The 16458-nt window shown below is 47.2% G+C and overlaps 9 non-coding genes and 1 pseudogene across 9 annotated transcripts; all 10 read right to left on the bottom strand.

The window, feature by feature from the left end:
• Positions 1 to 1209: 1209 nt before the first annotated feature.
• On the bottom strand, positions 1210 to 1403 carry LOC142266280 (U2 spliceosomal RNA). The gene has a single exon (XR_012732394.1). It is a non-coding gene; the product is annotated as a U2 spliceosomal RNA (small nuclear RNA).
• A 2189-nt stretch (positions 1404 to 3592) lies between these two features.
• LOC142266334 (U2 spliceosomal RNA) lies at positions 3593 to 3783 on the bottom strand. Its single transcript, XR_012732436.1, has one exon. It is a non-coding gene; the product is annotated as a U2 spliceosomal RNA (small nuclear RNA).
• A 1387-nt stretch (positions 3784 to 5170) lies between these two features.
• Positions 5171 to 5361, bottom strand: LOC142266333 (U2 spliceosomal RNA). The gene has a single exon (XR_012732435.1). It is a non-coding gene; the product is annotated as a U2 spliceosomal RNA (small nuclear RNA).
• Positions 5362 to 6748: 1387 nt separating this feature from the next.
• LOC142266332 (U2 spliceosomal RNA) lies at positions 6749 to 6939 on the bottom strand. The gene has a single exon (XR_012732434.1). It is a non-coding gene; the product is annotated as a U2 spliceosomal RNA (small nuclear RNA).
• A 1387-nt stretch (positions 6940 to 8326) lies between these two features.
• LOC142266331 (U2 spliceosomal RNA) lies at positions 8327 to 8517 on the bottom strand. Its single transcript, XR_012732433.1, has one exon. It is a non-coding gene; the product is annotated as a U2 spliceosomal RNA (small nuclear RNA).
• Positions 8518 to 9904: 1387 nt separating this feature from the next.
• LOC142266284 (U2 spliceosomal RNA) lies at positions 9905 to 10098 on the bottom strand. The gene has a single exon (XR_012732397.1). It is a non-coding gene; the product is annotated as a U2 spliceosomal RNA (small nuclear RNA).
• A 684-nt stretch (positions 10099 to 10782) lies between these two features.
• LOC142266290 (U2 spliceosomal RNA) lies at positions 10783 to 10909 on the bottom strand (annotated as a pseudogene).
• Positions 10910 to 12296: 1387 nt separating this feature from the next.
• On the bottom strand, positions 12297 to 12487 carry LOC142266330 (U2 spliceosomal RNA). The gene has a single exon (XR_012732432.1). It is a non-coding gene; the product is annotated as a U2 spliceosomal RNA (small nuclear RNA).
• Positions 12488 to 13874: 1387 nt separating this feature from the next.
• LOC142266329 (U2 spliceosomal RNA) lies at positions 13875 to 14065 on the bottom strand. The gene has a single exon (XR_012732431.1). It is a non-coding gene; the product is annotated as a U2 spliceosomal RNA (small nuclear RNA).
• A 1387-nt stretch (positions 14066 to 15452) lies between these two features.
• Positions 15453 to 15643, bottom strand: LOC142266328 (U2 spliceosomal RNA). The gene has a single exon (XR_012732430.1). It is a non-coding gene; the product is annotated as a U2 spliceosomal RNA (small nuclear RNA).
• Between the last annotated feature and the right edge of the window lie 815 nt (positions 15644 to 16458).

The raw sequence follows: 16458 nt of genomic DNA, 5'->3' as shown, positions 1-16458 counted from the left end.
CGCCCACTGCAATGAATCTGAATAACTCCTCCTTTAGGGCGCAAGCAACTCCCCTCCCCCTTGCAGTCTTTCCAATTCACGATACAAAAAGACGGACAGGACAGGTTGCCTGACTTTCCGTCACTGCCACCCTTTGCCATCCTTACCCGTAGAAAGCCCTTTCATCATCCCCAAACCCTAATCTTTTCCCTTTCCTTCCCAGCCCCCAAACCCTGCCCTCTGTACCTTTCTCACCACCCGCTTCCCTTCTCCTGTCATCCCCCTACCACCCGGGAAAAAAAGAGATTGCCCCCTCCTTCCACTAGCCCACCCTCCCACCCAAAGAACAACTTCTTCTGCGCAGCTTGTTTTCTAGGCAGCAGCGCTATTGTGATGTCATCGGGGGGCATTGTGACAAGCCGCCAGTGTTCCGTCTCTTCATGTTGTGCACAGTTCAAACGGAAAATACATCAACAGGCAGACTACAGAAAAGCTTACTATCAAAGGTTAGAGGGGGGCTTTCTCAGAGGGCTTTTTACAGTTTTTCTATTCCCAATTAGCCGTTTAAGTGTACTTATTGAAAGTAGTAATTCTTTCATAGGCCGCCCTTTCTTAGTATTTGACGTTCCTTATATTGCGGTATGAGGCTTCGCAGTAGGTTGCAAACATTCATCACCCATGACTGTCCCCAATTGAGCTCAGAAGCTCAATGTCTATCATGACCTCTCTTTTAGAATGTCCAAGAGCAAGCAAACTATTCCTCCAGGAGAGGGCGCCAACAGACTACTAAAGAGATCATCATTACTCAAAGAAAACCCCAAAAACCAATGCATGATAGGAATAAACAGGTAACTTTCTTTGGAGTGGAAGCGGAGAGATCGCACCAGATGCCAATTCTAGATGTTATCACACCTGTGGTCACTGCAGCAGCAGGTGAATCCACTTTGTCCAAAAGGGATCTATTCCATTCAATTGCAAATGATCTAGATAAGACAGAGAACTGCAGCACGGGGACATAGCCGAGTTGGTCAGGTTGAGTGGTGATGAGTTTGCTATTTGGATGAATAAAGAAAGTCAAAAGTGTGAAAGATAAAAAACAAAAGGAGGAAGTGTGAAAAGTGAATGGGCCAAATTGAGGTGCATATGAAGACGTATGCTTTCTTCCAATTCATTAAATCGGGCTAATATGAATCAGGTGAATTGAGTTCTGCTTTTGGAAACTGGGTTAAGAAGGGGTGCACCGTTCCTGGAGGTACTGCAATACCAGGTCAATGCGTGGAGTGGACAGAGCAAGCTCTTTTTCCATCTCCCTGTTCTAAAAATCCATTTAATATATGGTCCCCAGATAGGGGACGTATCAGATATTAAACTGATAAGAACAGATTTTTTGATTTAATGAAGCTTTCCAAAGCACCACAAAAAATGCATGACCGAAGTCACACCAAAAACAGTGCAAAGGCTAGGATTCGTGTGGACCCCACCGTGAGGAGAGGGTCCCCAAAAATCAACCCCGTCCCTTCGAGCCAGAAGGCCACAGCAAGGGTCAGGGATCTTCGGTGCTCCCCCAAGCCGAAGCCTGGTTGAGCCTTGTCGTTGCTCCCAGCGTCCACCCAGGCATCTTACCCAAGTGGAGTAGAGAGCTACTAGTTGTTGGTTTCGCAGCCGAAACTGCCCGGACCGTCAACCGGTGTTGGTTTCTCAGCCCAAGGCTAACCGGACCTCCAACCGGGTGTTGGTTTCTCAGCCGAAGCTGACCCAGACCTCCAACCGGGTGTTGGTTTCTCAGCCGAAGCTGACCCGGACCTCCAACCGGGTGTTAGTTTCTCAGCCCAAAGCTGACCAGACCTCCGACCGGGATTATAAAAATTTCCCTTCCTAGCCAGAAGGCCGGGATAGGGTAATATGCTCAAAAAGTATGAAAAGGCAAGGTACGGTGTGCTACAGAGGCCAAGGCTTGCCGGGGTCCCAAGCCAGCAAGCTCAGACTCACTCCAGGGTCGTCAGTCCTGGGGCACGTTGTACCATAGCCCCCCATCCTTACTCAGTCTAATAGCCTCGATCCTGGTAGGGCCATGTTTTCCACTAGATGAATATACTATCCACCCAGAGTACTAGCAAGCGCAACCTTCCAGTGTGCATTGTATCATTGTACTAAGGTGGCCTGGAGCTTAAACCACCTCTTCGAACAACACTACACTTGATCTTAGCCAAAAGGCCGAGAAGCGATAACCAGAATTGGTTTGGGCCTCGAGTGGCACCCTGGCCTATGCCGGACACATCTTAGGGAGAGAGAGCGAGAGGGAGACAAACCCACGCCTACACAAGACATTTTGTCACCCAAGCCAACCCTTGAAAAGGCTGCTTTGCAGAGCCAAAACAAGAAGAATGGTGCGTTTTGCAGCCGCCGCCCACTGCAATGAATCTGAATAACTCCTCCTTTAGGGCGCAAGCAACTCCCCTCCCCCTTGCAGTCTTTCCAATTCACGATACAAAAAGACGGACAGGACAGGTTGCCTGACTTTCCGTCACTGCCACCCTTTGCCATCCTTACCCGTAGAAAGCCCTTTCATCATCCCCAAACCCTAATCTTTTCCCTTTCCTTCCCAGCCCCCAAACCCTGCCCTCTGTACCTTTCTCACCACCCGCTTCCCTTCTCCTGTCATCCCCCTACCACCCGGGAAAAAAAGAGATTGCCCCCTCCTTCCACTAGCCCACCCTCCCACCCAAAGAACAACTTCTTCTGCGCAGCTTGTTTTCTAGGCAGCAGCGCTATTGTGATGTCATCGGGGGGCATTGTGACAAGCCGCCAGTGTTCCGTCTCTTCATGTTGTGCACAGTTCAAACGGAAAATACATCAACAGGCAGACTACAGAAAAGCTTACTATCAAAGGTTAGAGGGGGGCTTTCTCAGAGGGCTTTTTACAGTTTTTCTATTCCCAATTAGCCGTTTAAGTGTACTTATTGAAAGTAGTAATTCTTTCATAGGCCGCCCTTTCTTAGTATTTGACGTTCCTTATATTGCGGTATGAGGCTTCGCAGTAGGTTGCAAACATTCATCACCCATGACTGTCCCCAATTGAGCTCAGAAGCTCAATGTCTATCATGACCTCTCTTTTAGAATGTCCAAGAGCAAGCAAACTATTCCTCCAGGAGAGGGCGCCAACAGACTACTAAAGAGATCATCATTACTCAAAGAAAACCCCAAAAACCAATGCATGATAGGAATAAACAGGTAACTTTCTTTGGAGTGGAAGCGGAGAGATCGCACCAGATGCCAATTCTAGATGTTATCACACCTGTGGTCACTGCAGCAGCAGGTGAATCCACTTTGTCCAAAAGGGATCTATTCCATTCAATTGCAAATGATCTAGATAAGACAGAGAACTGCAGCACGGGGACATAGCCGAGTTGGTCAGGTTGAGTGGTGATGAGTTTGCTATTTGGATGAATAAAGAAAGTCAAAAGTGTGAAAGATAAAAAACAAAAGGAGGAAGTGTGAAAAGTGAATGGGCCAAATTGAGGTGCATATGAAGACGTATGCTTTCTTCCAATTCATTAAATCGGGCTAATATGAATCAGGTGAATTGAGTTCTGCTTTTGGAAACTGGGTTAAGAAGGGGTGCACCGTTCCTGGAGGTACTGCAATACCAGGTCAATGCGTGGAGTGGACAGAGCAAGCTCTTTTTCCATCTCCCTGTTCTAAAAATCCATTTAATATATGGTCCCCAGATAGGGGACGTATCAGATATTAAACTGATAAGAACAGATACTACACTTGATCTTAGCCAAAAGGCCGAGAAGCGATAACCAGAATTGGTTTGGGCCTCGAGTGGCACCCTGGCCTATGCCGGACACATCTTAGGGAGAGAGAGCGAGAGGGAGACAAACCCACGCCTACACAAGACATTTTGTCACCCAAGCCAACCCTTGAAAAGGCTGCTTTGCAGAGCCAAAACAAGAAGAATGGTGCGTTTTGCAGCCGCCGCCCACTGCAATGAATCTGAATAACTCCTCCTTTAGGGCGCAAGCAACTCCCCTCCCCCTTGCAGTCTTTCCAATTCACGATACAAAAAGACGGACAGGACAGGTTGCCTGACTTTCCGTCACTGCCACCCTTTGCCATCCTTACCCGTAGAAAGCCCTTTCATCATCCCCAAACCCTAATCTTTTCCCTTTCCTTCCCAGCCCCCAAACCCTGCCCTCTGTACCTTTCTCACCACCCGCTTCCCTTCTCCTGTCATCCCCCTACCACCCGGGAAAAAAAGAGATTGCCCCCTCCTTCCACTAGCCCACCCTCCCACCCAAAGAACAACTTCTTCTGCGCAGCTTGTTTTCTAGGCAGCAGCGCTATTGTGATGTCATCGGGGGGCATTGTGACAAGCCGCCAGTGTTCCGTCTCTTCATGTTGTGCACAGTTCAAACGGAAAATACATCAACAGGCAGACTACAGAAAAGCTTACTATCAAAGGTTAGAGGGGGGCTTTCTCAGAGGGCTTTTTACAGTTTTTCTATTCCCAATTAGCCGTTTAAGTGTACTTATTGAAAGTAGTAATTCTTTCATAGGCCGCCCTTTCTTAGTATTTGACGTTCCTTATATTGCGGTATGAGGCTTCGCAGTAGGTTGCAAACATTCATCACCCATGACTGTCCCCAATTGAGCTCAGAAGCTCAATGTCTATCATGACCTCTCTTTTAGAATGTCCAAGAGCAAGCAAACTATTCCTCCAGGAGAGGGCGCCAACAGACTACTAAAGAGATCATCATTACTCAAAGAAAACCCCAAAAACCAATGCATGATAGGAATAAACAGGTAACTTTCTTTGGAGTGGAAGCGGAGAGATCGCACCAGATGCCAATTCTAGATGTTATCACACCTGTGGTCACTGCAGCAGCAGGTGAATCCACTTTGTCCAAAAGGGATCTATTCCATTCAATTGCAAATGATCTAGATAAGACAGAGAACTGCAGCACGGGGACATAGCCGAGTTGGTCAGGTTGAGTGGTGATGAGTTTGCTATTTGGATGAATAAAGAAAGTCAAAAGTGTGAAAGATAAAAAACAAAAGGAGGAAGTGTGAAAAGTGAATGGGCCAAATTGAGGTGCATATGAAGACGTATGCTTTCTTCCAATTCATTAAATCGGGCTAATATGAATCAGGTGAATTGAGTTCTGCTTTTGGAAACTGGGTTAAGAAGGGGTGCACCGTTCCTGGAGGTACTGCAATACCAGGTCAATGCGTGGAGTGGACAGAGCAAGCTCTTTTTCCATCTCCCTGTTCTAAAAATCCATTTAATATATGGTCCCCAGATAGGGGACGTATCAGATATTAAACTGATAAGAACAGATACTACACTTGATCTTAGCCAAAAGGCCGAGAAGCGATAACCAGAATTGGTTTGGGCCTCGAGTGGCACCCTGGCCTATGCCGGACACATCTTAGGGAGAGAGAGCGAGAGGGAGACAAACCCACGCCTACACAAGACATTTTGTCACCCAAGCCAACCCTTGAAAAGGCTGCTTTGCAGAGCCAAAACAAGAAGAATGGTGCGTTTTGCAGCCGCCGCCCACTGCAATGAATCTGAATAACTCCTCCTTTAGGGCGCAAGCAACTCCCCTCCCCCTTGCAGTCTTTCCAATTCACGATACAAAAAGACGGACAGGACAGGTTGCCTGACTTTCCGTCACTGCCACCCTTTGCCATCCTTACCCGTAGAAAGCCCTTTCATCATCCCCAAACCCTAATCTTTTCCCTTTCCTTCCCAGCCCCCAAACCCTGCCCTCTGTACCTTTCTCACCACCCGCTTCCCTTCTCCTGTCATCCCCCTACCACCCGGGAAAAAAAGAGATTGCCCCCTCCTTCCACTAGCCCACCCTCCCACCCAAAGAACAACTTCTTCTGCGCAGCTTGTTTTCTAGGCAGCAGCGCTATTGTGATGTCATCGGGGGGCATTGTGACAAGCCGCCAGTGTTCCGTCTCTTCATGTTGTGCACAGTTCAAACGGAAAATACATCAACAGGCAGACTACAGAAAAGCTTACTATCAAAGGTTAGAGGGGGGCTTTCTCAGAGGGCTTTTTACAGTTTTTCTATTCCCAATTAGCCGTTTAAGTGTACTTATTGAAAGTAGTAATTCTTTCATAGGCCGCCCTTTCTTAGTATTTGACGTTCCTTATATTGCGGTATGAGGCTTCGCAGTAGGTTGCAAACATTCATCACCCATGACTGTCCCCAATTGAGCTCAGAAGCTCAATGTCTATCATGACCTCTCTTTTAGAATGTCCAAGAGCAAGCAAACTATTCCTCCAGGAGAGGGCGCCAACAGACTACTAAAGAGATCATCATTACTCAAAGAAAACCCCAAAAACCAATGCATGATAGGAATAAACAGGTAACTTTCTTTGGAGTGGAAGCGGAGAGATCGCACCAGATGCCAATTCTAGATGTTATCACACCTGTGGTCACTGCAGCAGCAGGTGAATCCACTTTGTCCAAAAGGGATCTATTCCATTCAATTGCAAATGATCTAGATAAGACAGAGAACTGCAGCACGGGGACATAGCCGAGTTGGTCAGGTTGAGTGGTGATGAGTTTGCTATTTGGATGAATAAAGAAAGTCAAAAGTGTGAAAGATAAAAAACAAAAGGAGGAAGTGTGAAAAGTGAATGGGCCAAATTGAGGTGCATATGAAGACGTATGCTTTCTTCCAATTCATTAAATCGGGCTAATATGAATCAGGTGAATTGAGTTCTGCTTTTGGAAACTGGGTTAAGAAGGGGTGCACCGTTCCTGGAGGTACTGCAATACCAGGTCAATGCGTGGAGTGGACAGAGCAAGCTCTTTTTCCATCTCCCTGTTCTAAAAATCCATTTAATATATGGTCCCCAGATAGGGGACGTATCAGATATTAAACTGATAAGAACAGATACTACACTTGATCTTAGCCAAAAGGCCGAGAAGCGATAACCAGAATTGGTTTGGGCCTCGAGTGGCACCCTGGCCTATGCCGGACACATCTTAGGGAGAGAGAGCGAGAGGGAGACAAACCCACGCCTACACAAGACATTTTGTCACCCAAGCCAACCCTTGAAAAGGCTGCTTTGCAGAGCCAAAACAAGAAGAATGGTGCGTTTTGCAGCCGCCGCCCACTGCAATGAATCTGAATAACTCCTCCTTTAGGGCGCAAGCAACTCCCCTCCCCCTTGCAGTCTTTCCAATTCACGATACAAAAAGACGGACAGGACAGGTTGCCTGACTTTCCGTCACTGCCACCCTTTGCCATCCTTACCCGTAGAAAGCCCTTTCATCATCCCCAAACCCTAATCTTTTCCCTTTCCTTCCCAGCCCCCAAACCCTGCCCTCTGTACCTTTCTCACCACCCGCTTCCCTTCTCCTGTCATCCCCCTACCACCCGGGAAAAAAAGAGATTGCCCCCTCCTTCCACTAGCCCACCCTCCCACCCAAAGAACAACTTCTTCTGCGCAGCTTGTTTTCTAGGCAGCAGCGCTATTGTGATGTCATCGGGGGGCATTGTGACAAGCCGCCAGTGTTCCGTCTCTTCATGTTGTGCACAGTTCAAACGGAAAATACATCAACAGGCAGACTACAGAAAAGCTTACTATCAAAGGTTAGAGGGGGGCTTTCTCAGAGGGCTTTTTACAGTTTTTCTATTCCCAATTAGCCGTTTAAGTGTACTTATTGAAAGTAGTAATTCTTTCATAGGCCGCCCTTTCTTAGTATTTGACGTTCCTTATATTGCGGTATGAGGCTTCGCAGTAGGTTGCAAACATTCATCACCCATGACTGTCCCCAATTGAGCTCAGAAGCTCAATGTCTATCATGACCTCTCTTTTAGAATGTCCAAGAGCAAGCAAACTATTCCTCCAGGAGAGGGCGCCAACAGACTACTAAAGAGATCATCATTACTCAAAGAAAACCCCAAAAACCAATGCATGATAGGAATAAACAGGTAACTTTCTTTGGAGTGGAAGCGGAGAGATCGCACCAGATGCCAATTCTAGATGTTATCACACCTGTGGTCACTGCAGCAGCAGGTGAATCCACTTTGTCCAAAAGGGATCTATTCCATTCAATTGCAAATGATCTAGATAAGACAGAGAACTGCAGCACGGGGACATAGCCGAGTTGGTCAGGTTGAGTGGTGATGAGTTTGCTATTTGGATGAATAAAGAAAGTCAAAAGTGTGAAAGATAAAAAACAAAAGGAGGAAGTGTGAAAAGTGAATGGGCCAAATTGAGGTGCATATGAAGACGTATGCTTTCTTCCAATTCATTAAATCGGGCTAATATGAATCAGGTGAATTGAGTTCTGCTTTTGGAAACTGGGTTAAGAAGGGGTGCACCGTTCCTGGAGGTACTGCAATACCAGGTCAATGCGTGGAGTGGACAGAGCAAGCTCTTTTTCCATCTCCCTGTTCTAAAAATCCATTTAATATATGGTCCCCAGATAGGGGACGTATCAGATATTAAACTGATAAGAACAGATACTACACTTGATCTTAGCCAAAAGGCCGAGAAGCGATAACCAGAATTGGTTTGGGCCTCGAGTGGCACCCTGGCCTATGCCGGACACATCTTAGGGAGAGAGAGCGAGAGGGAGACAAACCCACGCCTACACAAGACATTTTGTCACCCAAGCCAACCCTTGAAAAGGCTGCTTTGCAGAGCCAAAACAAGAAGAATGGTGCGTTTTGCAGCCGCCGCCCACTGCAATGAATCTGAATAACTCCTCCTTTAGGGCGCAAGCAACTCCCCTCCCCCTTGCAGTCTTTCCAATTCACGATACAAAAAGACGGACAGGACAGGTTGCCTGACTTTCCGTCACTGCCACCCTTTGCCATCCTTACCCGTAGAAAGCCCTTTCATCATCCCCAAACCCTAATCTTTTCCCTTTCCTTCCCAGCCCCCAAACCCTGCCCTCTGTACCTTTCTCACCACCCGCTTCCCTTCTCCTGTCATCCCCCTACCACCCGGGAAAAAAAGAGATTGCCCCCTCCTTCCACTAGCCCACCCTCCCACCCAAAGAACAACTTCTTCTGCGCAGCTTGTTTTCTAGGCAGCAGCGCTATTGTGATGTCATCGGGGGGCATTGTGACAAGCCGCCAGTGTTCCGTCTCTTCATGTTGTGCACAGTTCAAACGGAAAATACATCAACAGGCAGACTACAGAAAAGCTTACTATCAAAGGTTAGAGGGGGGCTTTCTCAGAGGGCTTTTTACAGTTTTTCTATTCCCAATTAGCCGTTTAAGTGTACTTATTGAAAGTAGTAATTCTTTCATAGGCCGCCCTTTCTTAGTATTTGACGTTCCTTATATTGCGGTATGAGGCTTCGCAGTAGGTTGCAAACATTCATCACCCATGACTGTCCCCAATTGAGCTCAGAAGCTCAATGTCTATCATGACCTCTCTTTTAGAATGTCCAAGAGCAAGCAAACTATTCCTCCAGGAGAGGGCGCCAACAGACTACTAAAGAGATCATCATTACTCAAAGAAAACCCCAAAAACCAATGCATGATAGGAATAAACAGGTAACTTTCTTTGGAGTGGAAGCGGAGAGATCGCACCAGATGCCAATTCTAGATGTTATCACACCTGTGGTCACTGCAGCAGCAGGTGAATCCACTTTGTCCAAAAGGGATCTATTCCATTCAATTGCAAATGATCTAGATAAGACAGAGAACTGCAGCACGGGGACATAGCCGAGTTGGTCAGGTTGAGTGGTGATGAGTTTGCTATTTGGATGAATAAAGAAAGTCAAAAGTGTGAAAGATAAAAAACAAAAGGAGGAAGTGTGAAAAGTGAATGGGCCAAATTGAGGTGCATATGAAGACGTATGCTTTCTTCCAATTCATTAAATCGGGCTAATATGAATCAGGTGAATTGAGTTCTGCTTTTGGAAACTGGGTTAAGAAGGGGTGCACCGTTCCTGGAGGTACTGCAATACCAGGTCAATGCGTGGAGTGGACAGAGCAAGCTCTTTTTCCATCTCCCTGTTCTAAAAATCCATTTAATATATGGTCCCCAGATAGGGGACGTATCAGATATTAAACTGATAAGAACAGATTGATTTAATGAAGCTTTCCAAAGCACCGCAAAAAATGCATGACCGAAGTCACACCAAAAACAGTGCAAAGGCTAGGATTCGTGTGGACCCCTCCGTGAGGAGAGGGTCCCCAAAAATCAACCCCGTCCCTCCGAGCCAGAAGGCCACAGCAAGGGTCAGGGATCTTCGGTGCTCCCCCAAGCCGAAGCCTGGTTGAGCCTTGTCGTTGCTCCCAGCGTCCACCCAGGCATCTTACCCAAGTGGAGTAGAGAGCTACTAGTTGTTGGTTTCGCAGCCGAAACTGCCCGGACCGTCAACCGGTGTTGGTTTCTCAGCCCAAGGCTAACCGGACCTCCAACCGGGTGTTGGTTTCTCAGCCGAAGCTGACCCGGACCTCCAACCGGGTGTTGGTTTCTCAGCCGAAGCTGACCCAGACCTCCAACCGGGTGTTGGTTTCTCAGCCGAAGCTGACCCGGACCTCCAACCGGGTGTTGGTTTCTCAGCCCAAAGCTGAACGGACCTCCGACCATGATTATAAAAATTTCCCTTCCTAGCCAGAAGGCCGGGATAGAGCAATATGCTCAGAAAGTATGAAAGGGCAAGGTACGGTGTGCTACAGAGCCCAAGGCTCGCCGGGGTCCCAAGCCAGCAAGCTCAGACTCACTCCAGGGTCGTCAGTCCTGGGGCACATTGCACCATAGCCCCCACACTTACTCAGTCTAATAGCCTCGATCCTGGTAGGGCCATGTTTTCCTCTAGATGAATATACTATACATCAAGAGTACTAGCAAGCGCAACCTTCCAGTGTGCATTGCATCTGCCGAGCCTCACAGATACTACACTTGATCTTAGCCAAAAGGCCGAGAAGCGATAACCAGAATTGGTTTGGGCCTCGAGTGGCACCCTGGCCTATGCCGGACACATCTTAGGGAGAGAGAGCGAGAGGGAGACAAACCCACGCCTACACAAGACATTTTGTCACCCAAGCCAACCCTTGAAAAGGCTGCTTTGCAGAGCCAAAACAAGAAGAATGGTGCGTTTTGCAGCCGCCGCCCACTGCAATGAATCTGAATAACTCCTCCTTTAGGGCGCAAGCAACTCCCCTCCCCCTTGCAGTCTTTCCAATTCACGATACAAAAAGACGGACAGGACAGGTTGCCTGACTTTCCGTCACTGCCACCCTTTGCCATCCTTACCCGTAGAAAGCCCTTTCATCATCCCCAAACCCTAATCTTTTCCCTTTCCTTCCCAGCCCCCAAACCCTGCCCTCTGTACCTTTCTCACCACCCGCTTCCCTTCTCCTGTCATCCCCCTACCACCCGGGAAAAAAAGAGATTGCCCCCTCCTTCCACTAGCCCACCCTCCCACCCAAAGAACAACTTCTTCTGCGCAGCTTGTTTTCTAGGCAGCAGCGCTATTGTGATGTCATCGGGGGGCATTGTGACAAGCCGCCAGTGTTCCGTCTCTTCATGTTGTGCACAGTTCAAACGGAAAATACATCAACAGGCAGACTACAGAAAAGCTTACTATCAAAGGTTAGAGGGGGGCTTTCTCAGAGGGCTTTTTACAGTTTTTCTATTCCCAATTAGCCGTTTAAGTGTACTTATTGAAAGTAGTAATTCTTTCATAGGCCGCCCTTTCTTAGTATTTGACGTTCCTTATATTGCGGTATGAGGCTTCGCAGTAGGTTGCAAACATTCATCACCCATGACTGTCCCCAATTGAGCTCAGAAGCTCAATGTCTATCATGACCTCTCTTTTAGAATGTCCAAGAGCAAGCAAACTATTCCTCCAGGAGAGGGCGCCAACAGACTACTAAAGAGATCATCATTACTCAAAGAAAACCCCAAAAACCAATGCATGATAGGAATAAACAGGTAACTTTCTTTGGAGTGGAAGCGGAGAGATCGCACCAGATGCCAATTCTAGATGTTATCACACCTGTGGTCACTGCAGCAGCAGGTGAATCCACTTTGTCCAAAAGGGATCTATTCCATTCAATTGCAAATGATCTAGATAAGACAGAGAACTGCAGCACGGGGACATAGCCGAGTTGGTCAGGTTGAGTGGTGATGAGTTTGCTATTTGGATGAATAAAGAAAGTCAAAAGTGTGAAAGATAAAAAACAAAAGGAGGAAGTGTGAAAAGTGAATGGGCCAAATTGAGGTGCATATGAAGACGTATGCTTTCTTCCAATTCATTAAATCGGGCTAATATGAATCAGGTGAATTGAGTTCTGCTTTTGGAAACTGGGTTAAGAAGGGGTGCACCGTTCCTGGAGGTACTGCAATACCAGGTCAATGCGTGGAGTGGACAGAGCAAGCTCTTTTTCCATCTCCCTGTTCTAAAAATCCATTTAATATATGGTCCCCAGATAGGGGACGTATCAGATATTAAACTGATAAGAACAGATACTACACTTGATCTTAGCCAAAAGGCCGAGAAGCGATAACCAGAATTGGTTTGGGCCTCGAGTGGCACCCTGGCCTATGCCGGACACATCTTAGGGAGAGAGAGCGAGAGGGAGACAAACCCACGCCTACACAAGACATTTTGTCACCCAAGCCAACCCTTGAAAAGGCTGCTTTGCAGAGCCAAAACAAGAAGAATGGTGCGTTTTGCAGCCGCCGCCCACTGCAATGAATCTGAATAACTCCTCCTTTAGGGCGCAAGCAACTCCCCTCCCCCTTGCAGTCTTTCCAATTCACGATACAAAAAGACGGACAGGACAGGTTGCCTGACTTTCCGTCACTGCCACCCTTTGCCATCCTTACCCGTAGAAAGCCCTTTCATCATCCCCAAACCCTAATCTTTTCCCTTTCCTTCCCAGCCCCCAAACCCTGCCCTCTGTACCTTTCTCACCACCCGCTTCCCTTCTCCTGTCATCCCCCTACCACCCGGGAAAAAAAGAGATTGCCCCCTCCTTCCACTAGCCCACCCTCCCACCCAAAGAACAACTTCTTCTGCGCAGCTTGTTTTCTAGGCAGCAGCGCTATTGTGATGTCATCGGGGGGCATTGTGACAAGCCGCCAGTGTTCCGTCTCTTCATGTTGTGCACAGTTCAAACGGAAAATACATCAACAGGCAGACTACAGAAAAGCTTACTATCAAAGGTTAGAGGGGGGCTTTCTCAGAGGGCTTTTTACAGTTTTTCTATTCCCAATTAGCCGTTTAAGTGTACTTATTGAAAGTAGTAATTCTTTCATAGGCCGCCCTTTCTTAGTATTTGACGTTCCTTATATTGCGGTATGAGGCTTCGCAGTAGGTTGCAAACATTCATCACCCATGACTGTCCCCAATTGAGCTCAGAAGCTCAATGTCTATCATGACCTCTCTTTTAGAATGTCCAAGAGCAAGCAAACTATTCCTCCAGGAGAGGGCGCCAACAGACTACTAAAGAGATCATCATTACTCAAAGAAAACCCCAAAAACCAATGCATGATAGGAATAAACAGGTAACTTTCTTTGGAGTGGAAGCGGAGAGATCGCACCAGATGCCAATTCTAGATGTTATCACACCTGTGGTCACTGCAGCAGCAGGTGAATCCACTTTGTCCAAAAGGGATCTATTCCATTCAATTGCAAATGATCTAGATAAGACAGAGAACTGCAGCACGGGGACATAGCCGAGTTGGTCAGGTTGAGTGGTGATGAGTTTGCTATTTGGATGAATAAAGAAAGTCAAAAGTGTGAAAGATAAAAAACAAAAGGAGGAAGTGTGAAAAGTGAATGGGCCAAATTGAGGTGCATATGAAGACGTATGCTTTCTTCCAATTCATTAAATCGGGCTAATATGAATCAGGTGAATTGAGTTCTGCTTTTGGAAACTGGGTTAAGAAGGGGTGCACCGTTCCTGGAGGTACTGCAATACCAGGTCAATGCGTGGAGTGGACAGAGCAAGCTCTTTTTCCATCTCCCTGTTCTAAAAATCCATTTAATATATGGTCCCCAGATAGGGGACGTATCAGATATTAAACTGATAAGAACAGATACTACACTTGATCTTAGCCAAAAGGCCGAGAAGCGATAACCAGAATTGGTTTGGGCCTCGAGTGGCACCCTGGCCTATGCCGGACACATCTTAGGGAGAGAGAGCGAGAGGGAGACAAACCCACGCCTACACAAGACATTTTGTCACCCAAGCCAACCCTTGAAAAGGCTGCTTTGCAGAGCCAAAACAAGAAGAATGGTGCGTTTTGCAGCCGCCGCCCACTGCAATGAATCTGAATAACTCCTCCTTTAGGGCGCAAGCAACTCCCCTCCCCCTTGCAGTCTTTCCAATTCACGATACAAAAAGACGGACAGGACAGGTTGCCTGACTTTCCGTCACTGCCACCCTTTGCCATCCTTACCCGTAGAAAGCCCTTTCATCATCCCCAAACCCTAATCTTTTCCCTTTCCTTCCCAGCCCCCAAACCCTGCCCTCTGTACCTTTCTCACCACCCGCTTCCCTTCTCCTGTCATCCCCCTACCACCCGGGAAAAAAAGAGATTGCCCCCTCCTTCCACTAGCCCACCCTCCCACCCAAAGAACAACTTCTTCTGCGCAGCTTGTTTTCTAGGCAGCAGCGCTATTGTGATGTCATCGGGGGGCATTGTGACAAGCCGCCAGTGTTCCGTCTCTTCATGTTGTGCACAGTTCAAACGGAAAATACATCAACAGGCAGACTACAGAAAAGCTTACTATCAAAGGTTAGAGGGGGGCTTTCTCAGAGGGCTTTTTACAGTTTTTCTATTCCCAATTAGCCGTTTAAGTGTACTTATTGAAAGTAGTAATTCTTTCATAGGCCGCCCTTTCTTAGTATTTGACGTTCCTTATATTGCGGTATGAGGCTTCGCAGTAGGTTGCAAACATTCATCACCCATGACTGTCCCCAATTGAGCTCAGAAGCTCAATGTCTATCATGACCTCTCTTTTAGAATGTCCAAGAGCAAGCAAACTATTCCTCCAGGAGAGGGCGCCAACAGACTACTAAAGAGATCATCATTACTCAAAGAAAACCCCAAAAACCAATGCATGATAGGAATAAACAGGTAACTTTCTTTGGAGTGGAAGCGGAGAGATCGCACCAGATGCCAATTCTAGATGTTATCACACCTGTGGTCACTGCAGCAGCAGGTGAATCCACTTTGTCCAAAAGGGATCTATTCCATTCAATTGCAAATGATCTAGATAAGACAGAGAACTGCAGCACGGGGACATAGCCGAGTTGGTCAGGTTGAGTGGTGATGAGTTTGCTATTTGGATGAATAAAGAAAGTCAAAAGTGTGAAAGATAAAAAACAAAAGGAGGAAGTGTGAAAAGTGAATGGGCCAAATTGAGGTGCATATGAAGACGTATGCTTTCTTCCAATTCATTAAATCGGGCTAATATGAATCAGGTGAATTGAGTTCTGCTTTTGGAAACTGGGTTAAGAAGGGGTGCACCGTTCCTGGAGGTACTGCAATACCAGGTCAATGCGTGGAGTGGACAGAGCAAGCTCTTTTTCCATCTCCCTGTTCTAAAAATCCATTTAATATATGGTCCCCAGATAGGGGACGTATCAGATATTAAACTGATAAGAACAGATACTACACTTGATCTTAGCCAAAAGGCCGAGAAGCGATAACCAGAATTGGTTTGGGCCTCGAGTGGCACCCTGGCCTATGCCGGACACATCTTAGGGAGAGAGAGCGAGAGGGAGACAAACCCACGCCTACACAAGACATTTTGTCACCCAAGCCAACCCTTGAAAAGGCTGCTTTGCAGAGCCAAAACAAGAAGAATGGTGCGTTTTGCAGCCGCCGCCCACTGCAATGAATCTGAATAACTCCTCCTTTAGGGCGCAAGCAACTCCCCTCCCCCTTGCAGTCTTTCCAATTCACGATACAAAAAGACGGACAGGACAGGTTGCCTGACTTTCCGTCACTGCCACCCTTTGCCATCCTTACCCGTAGAAAGCCCTTTCATCATCCCCAAACCCTAATCTTTTCCCTTTCCTTCCCAGCCCCCAAACCCTGCCCTCTGTACCTTTCTCACCACCCGCTTCCCTTCTCCTGTCATCCCCCTACCACCCGGGAAAAAAAGAGATTGCCCCCTCCTTCCACTAGCCCACCCTCCCACCCAAAGAACAACTTCTTCTGCGCAGCTTGTTTTCTAGGCAGCAGCGCTATTGTGATGTCATCGGGGGGCATTGTGACAAGCCGCCAGTGTTCCGTCTCTTCATGTTGTGCACAGTTCAAACGGAAAATACATCAACAGGCAGACTACAGAAAAGCTTACTATCAAAGGTTAGAGGGGGGCTTTCTCAGAGGGCTTTTTACAGTTTTTCTATTCCCAATTAGCCGTTTAAGTGTACTTATTGAAAGTAGTAATTCTTTCATAGGCCGCCCTTTCTTAGTATTTGACGTTCCTTATATTGCGGTATGAGGCTTCGCAGTAG

The sequence above is a fragment of the Anomaloglossus baeobatrachus genome, unplaced genomic scaffold (assembly GCF_048569485.1).
Source record: "Anomaloglossus baeobatrachus isolate aAnoBae1 unplaced genomic scaffold, aAnoBae1.hap1 Scaffold_2840, whole genome shotgun sequence".
Lineage (NCBI taxonomy): Eukaryota > Metazoa > Chordata > Amphibia > Anura > Aromobatidae > Anomaloglossus > Anomaloglossus baeobatrachus.
Note: the sequence above shows the minus strand (reverse complement) of the source record. Positions and strands in the feature narration are given on the sequence as shown.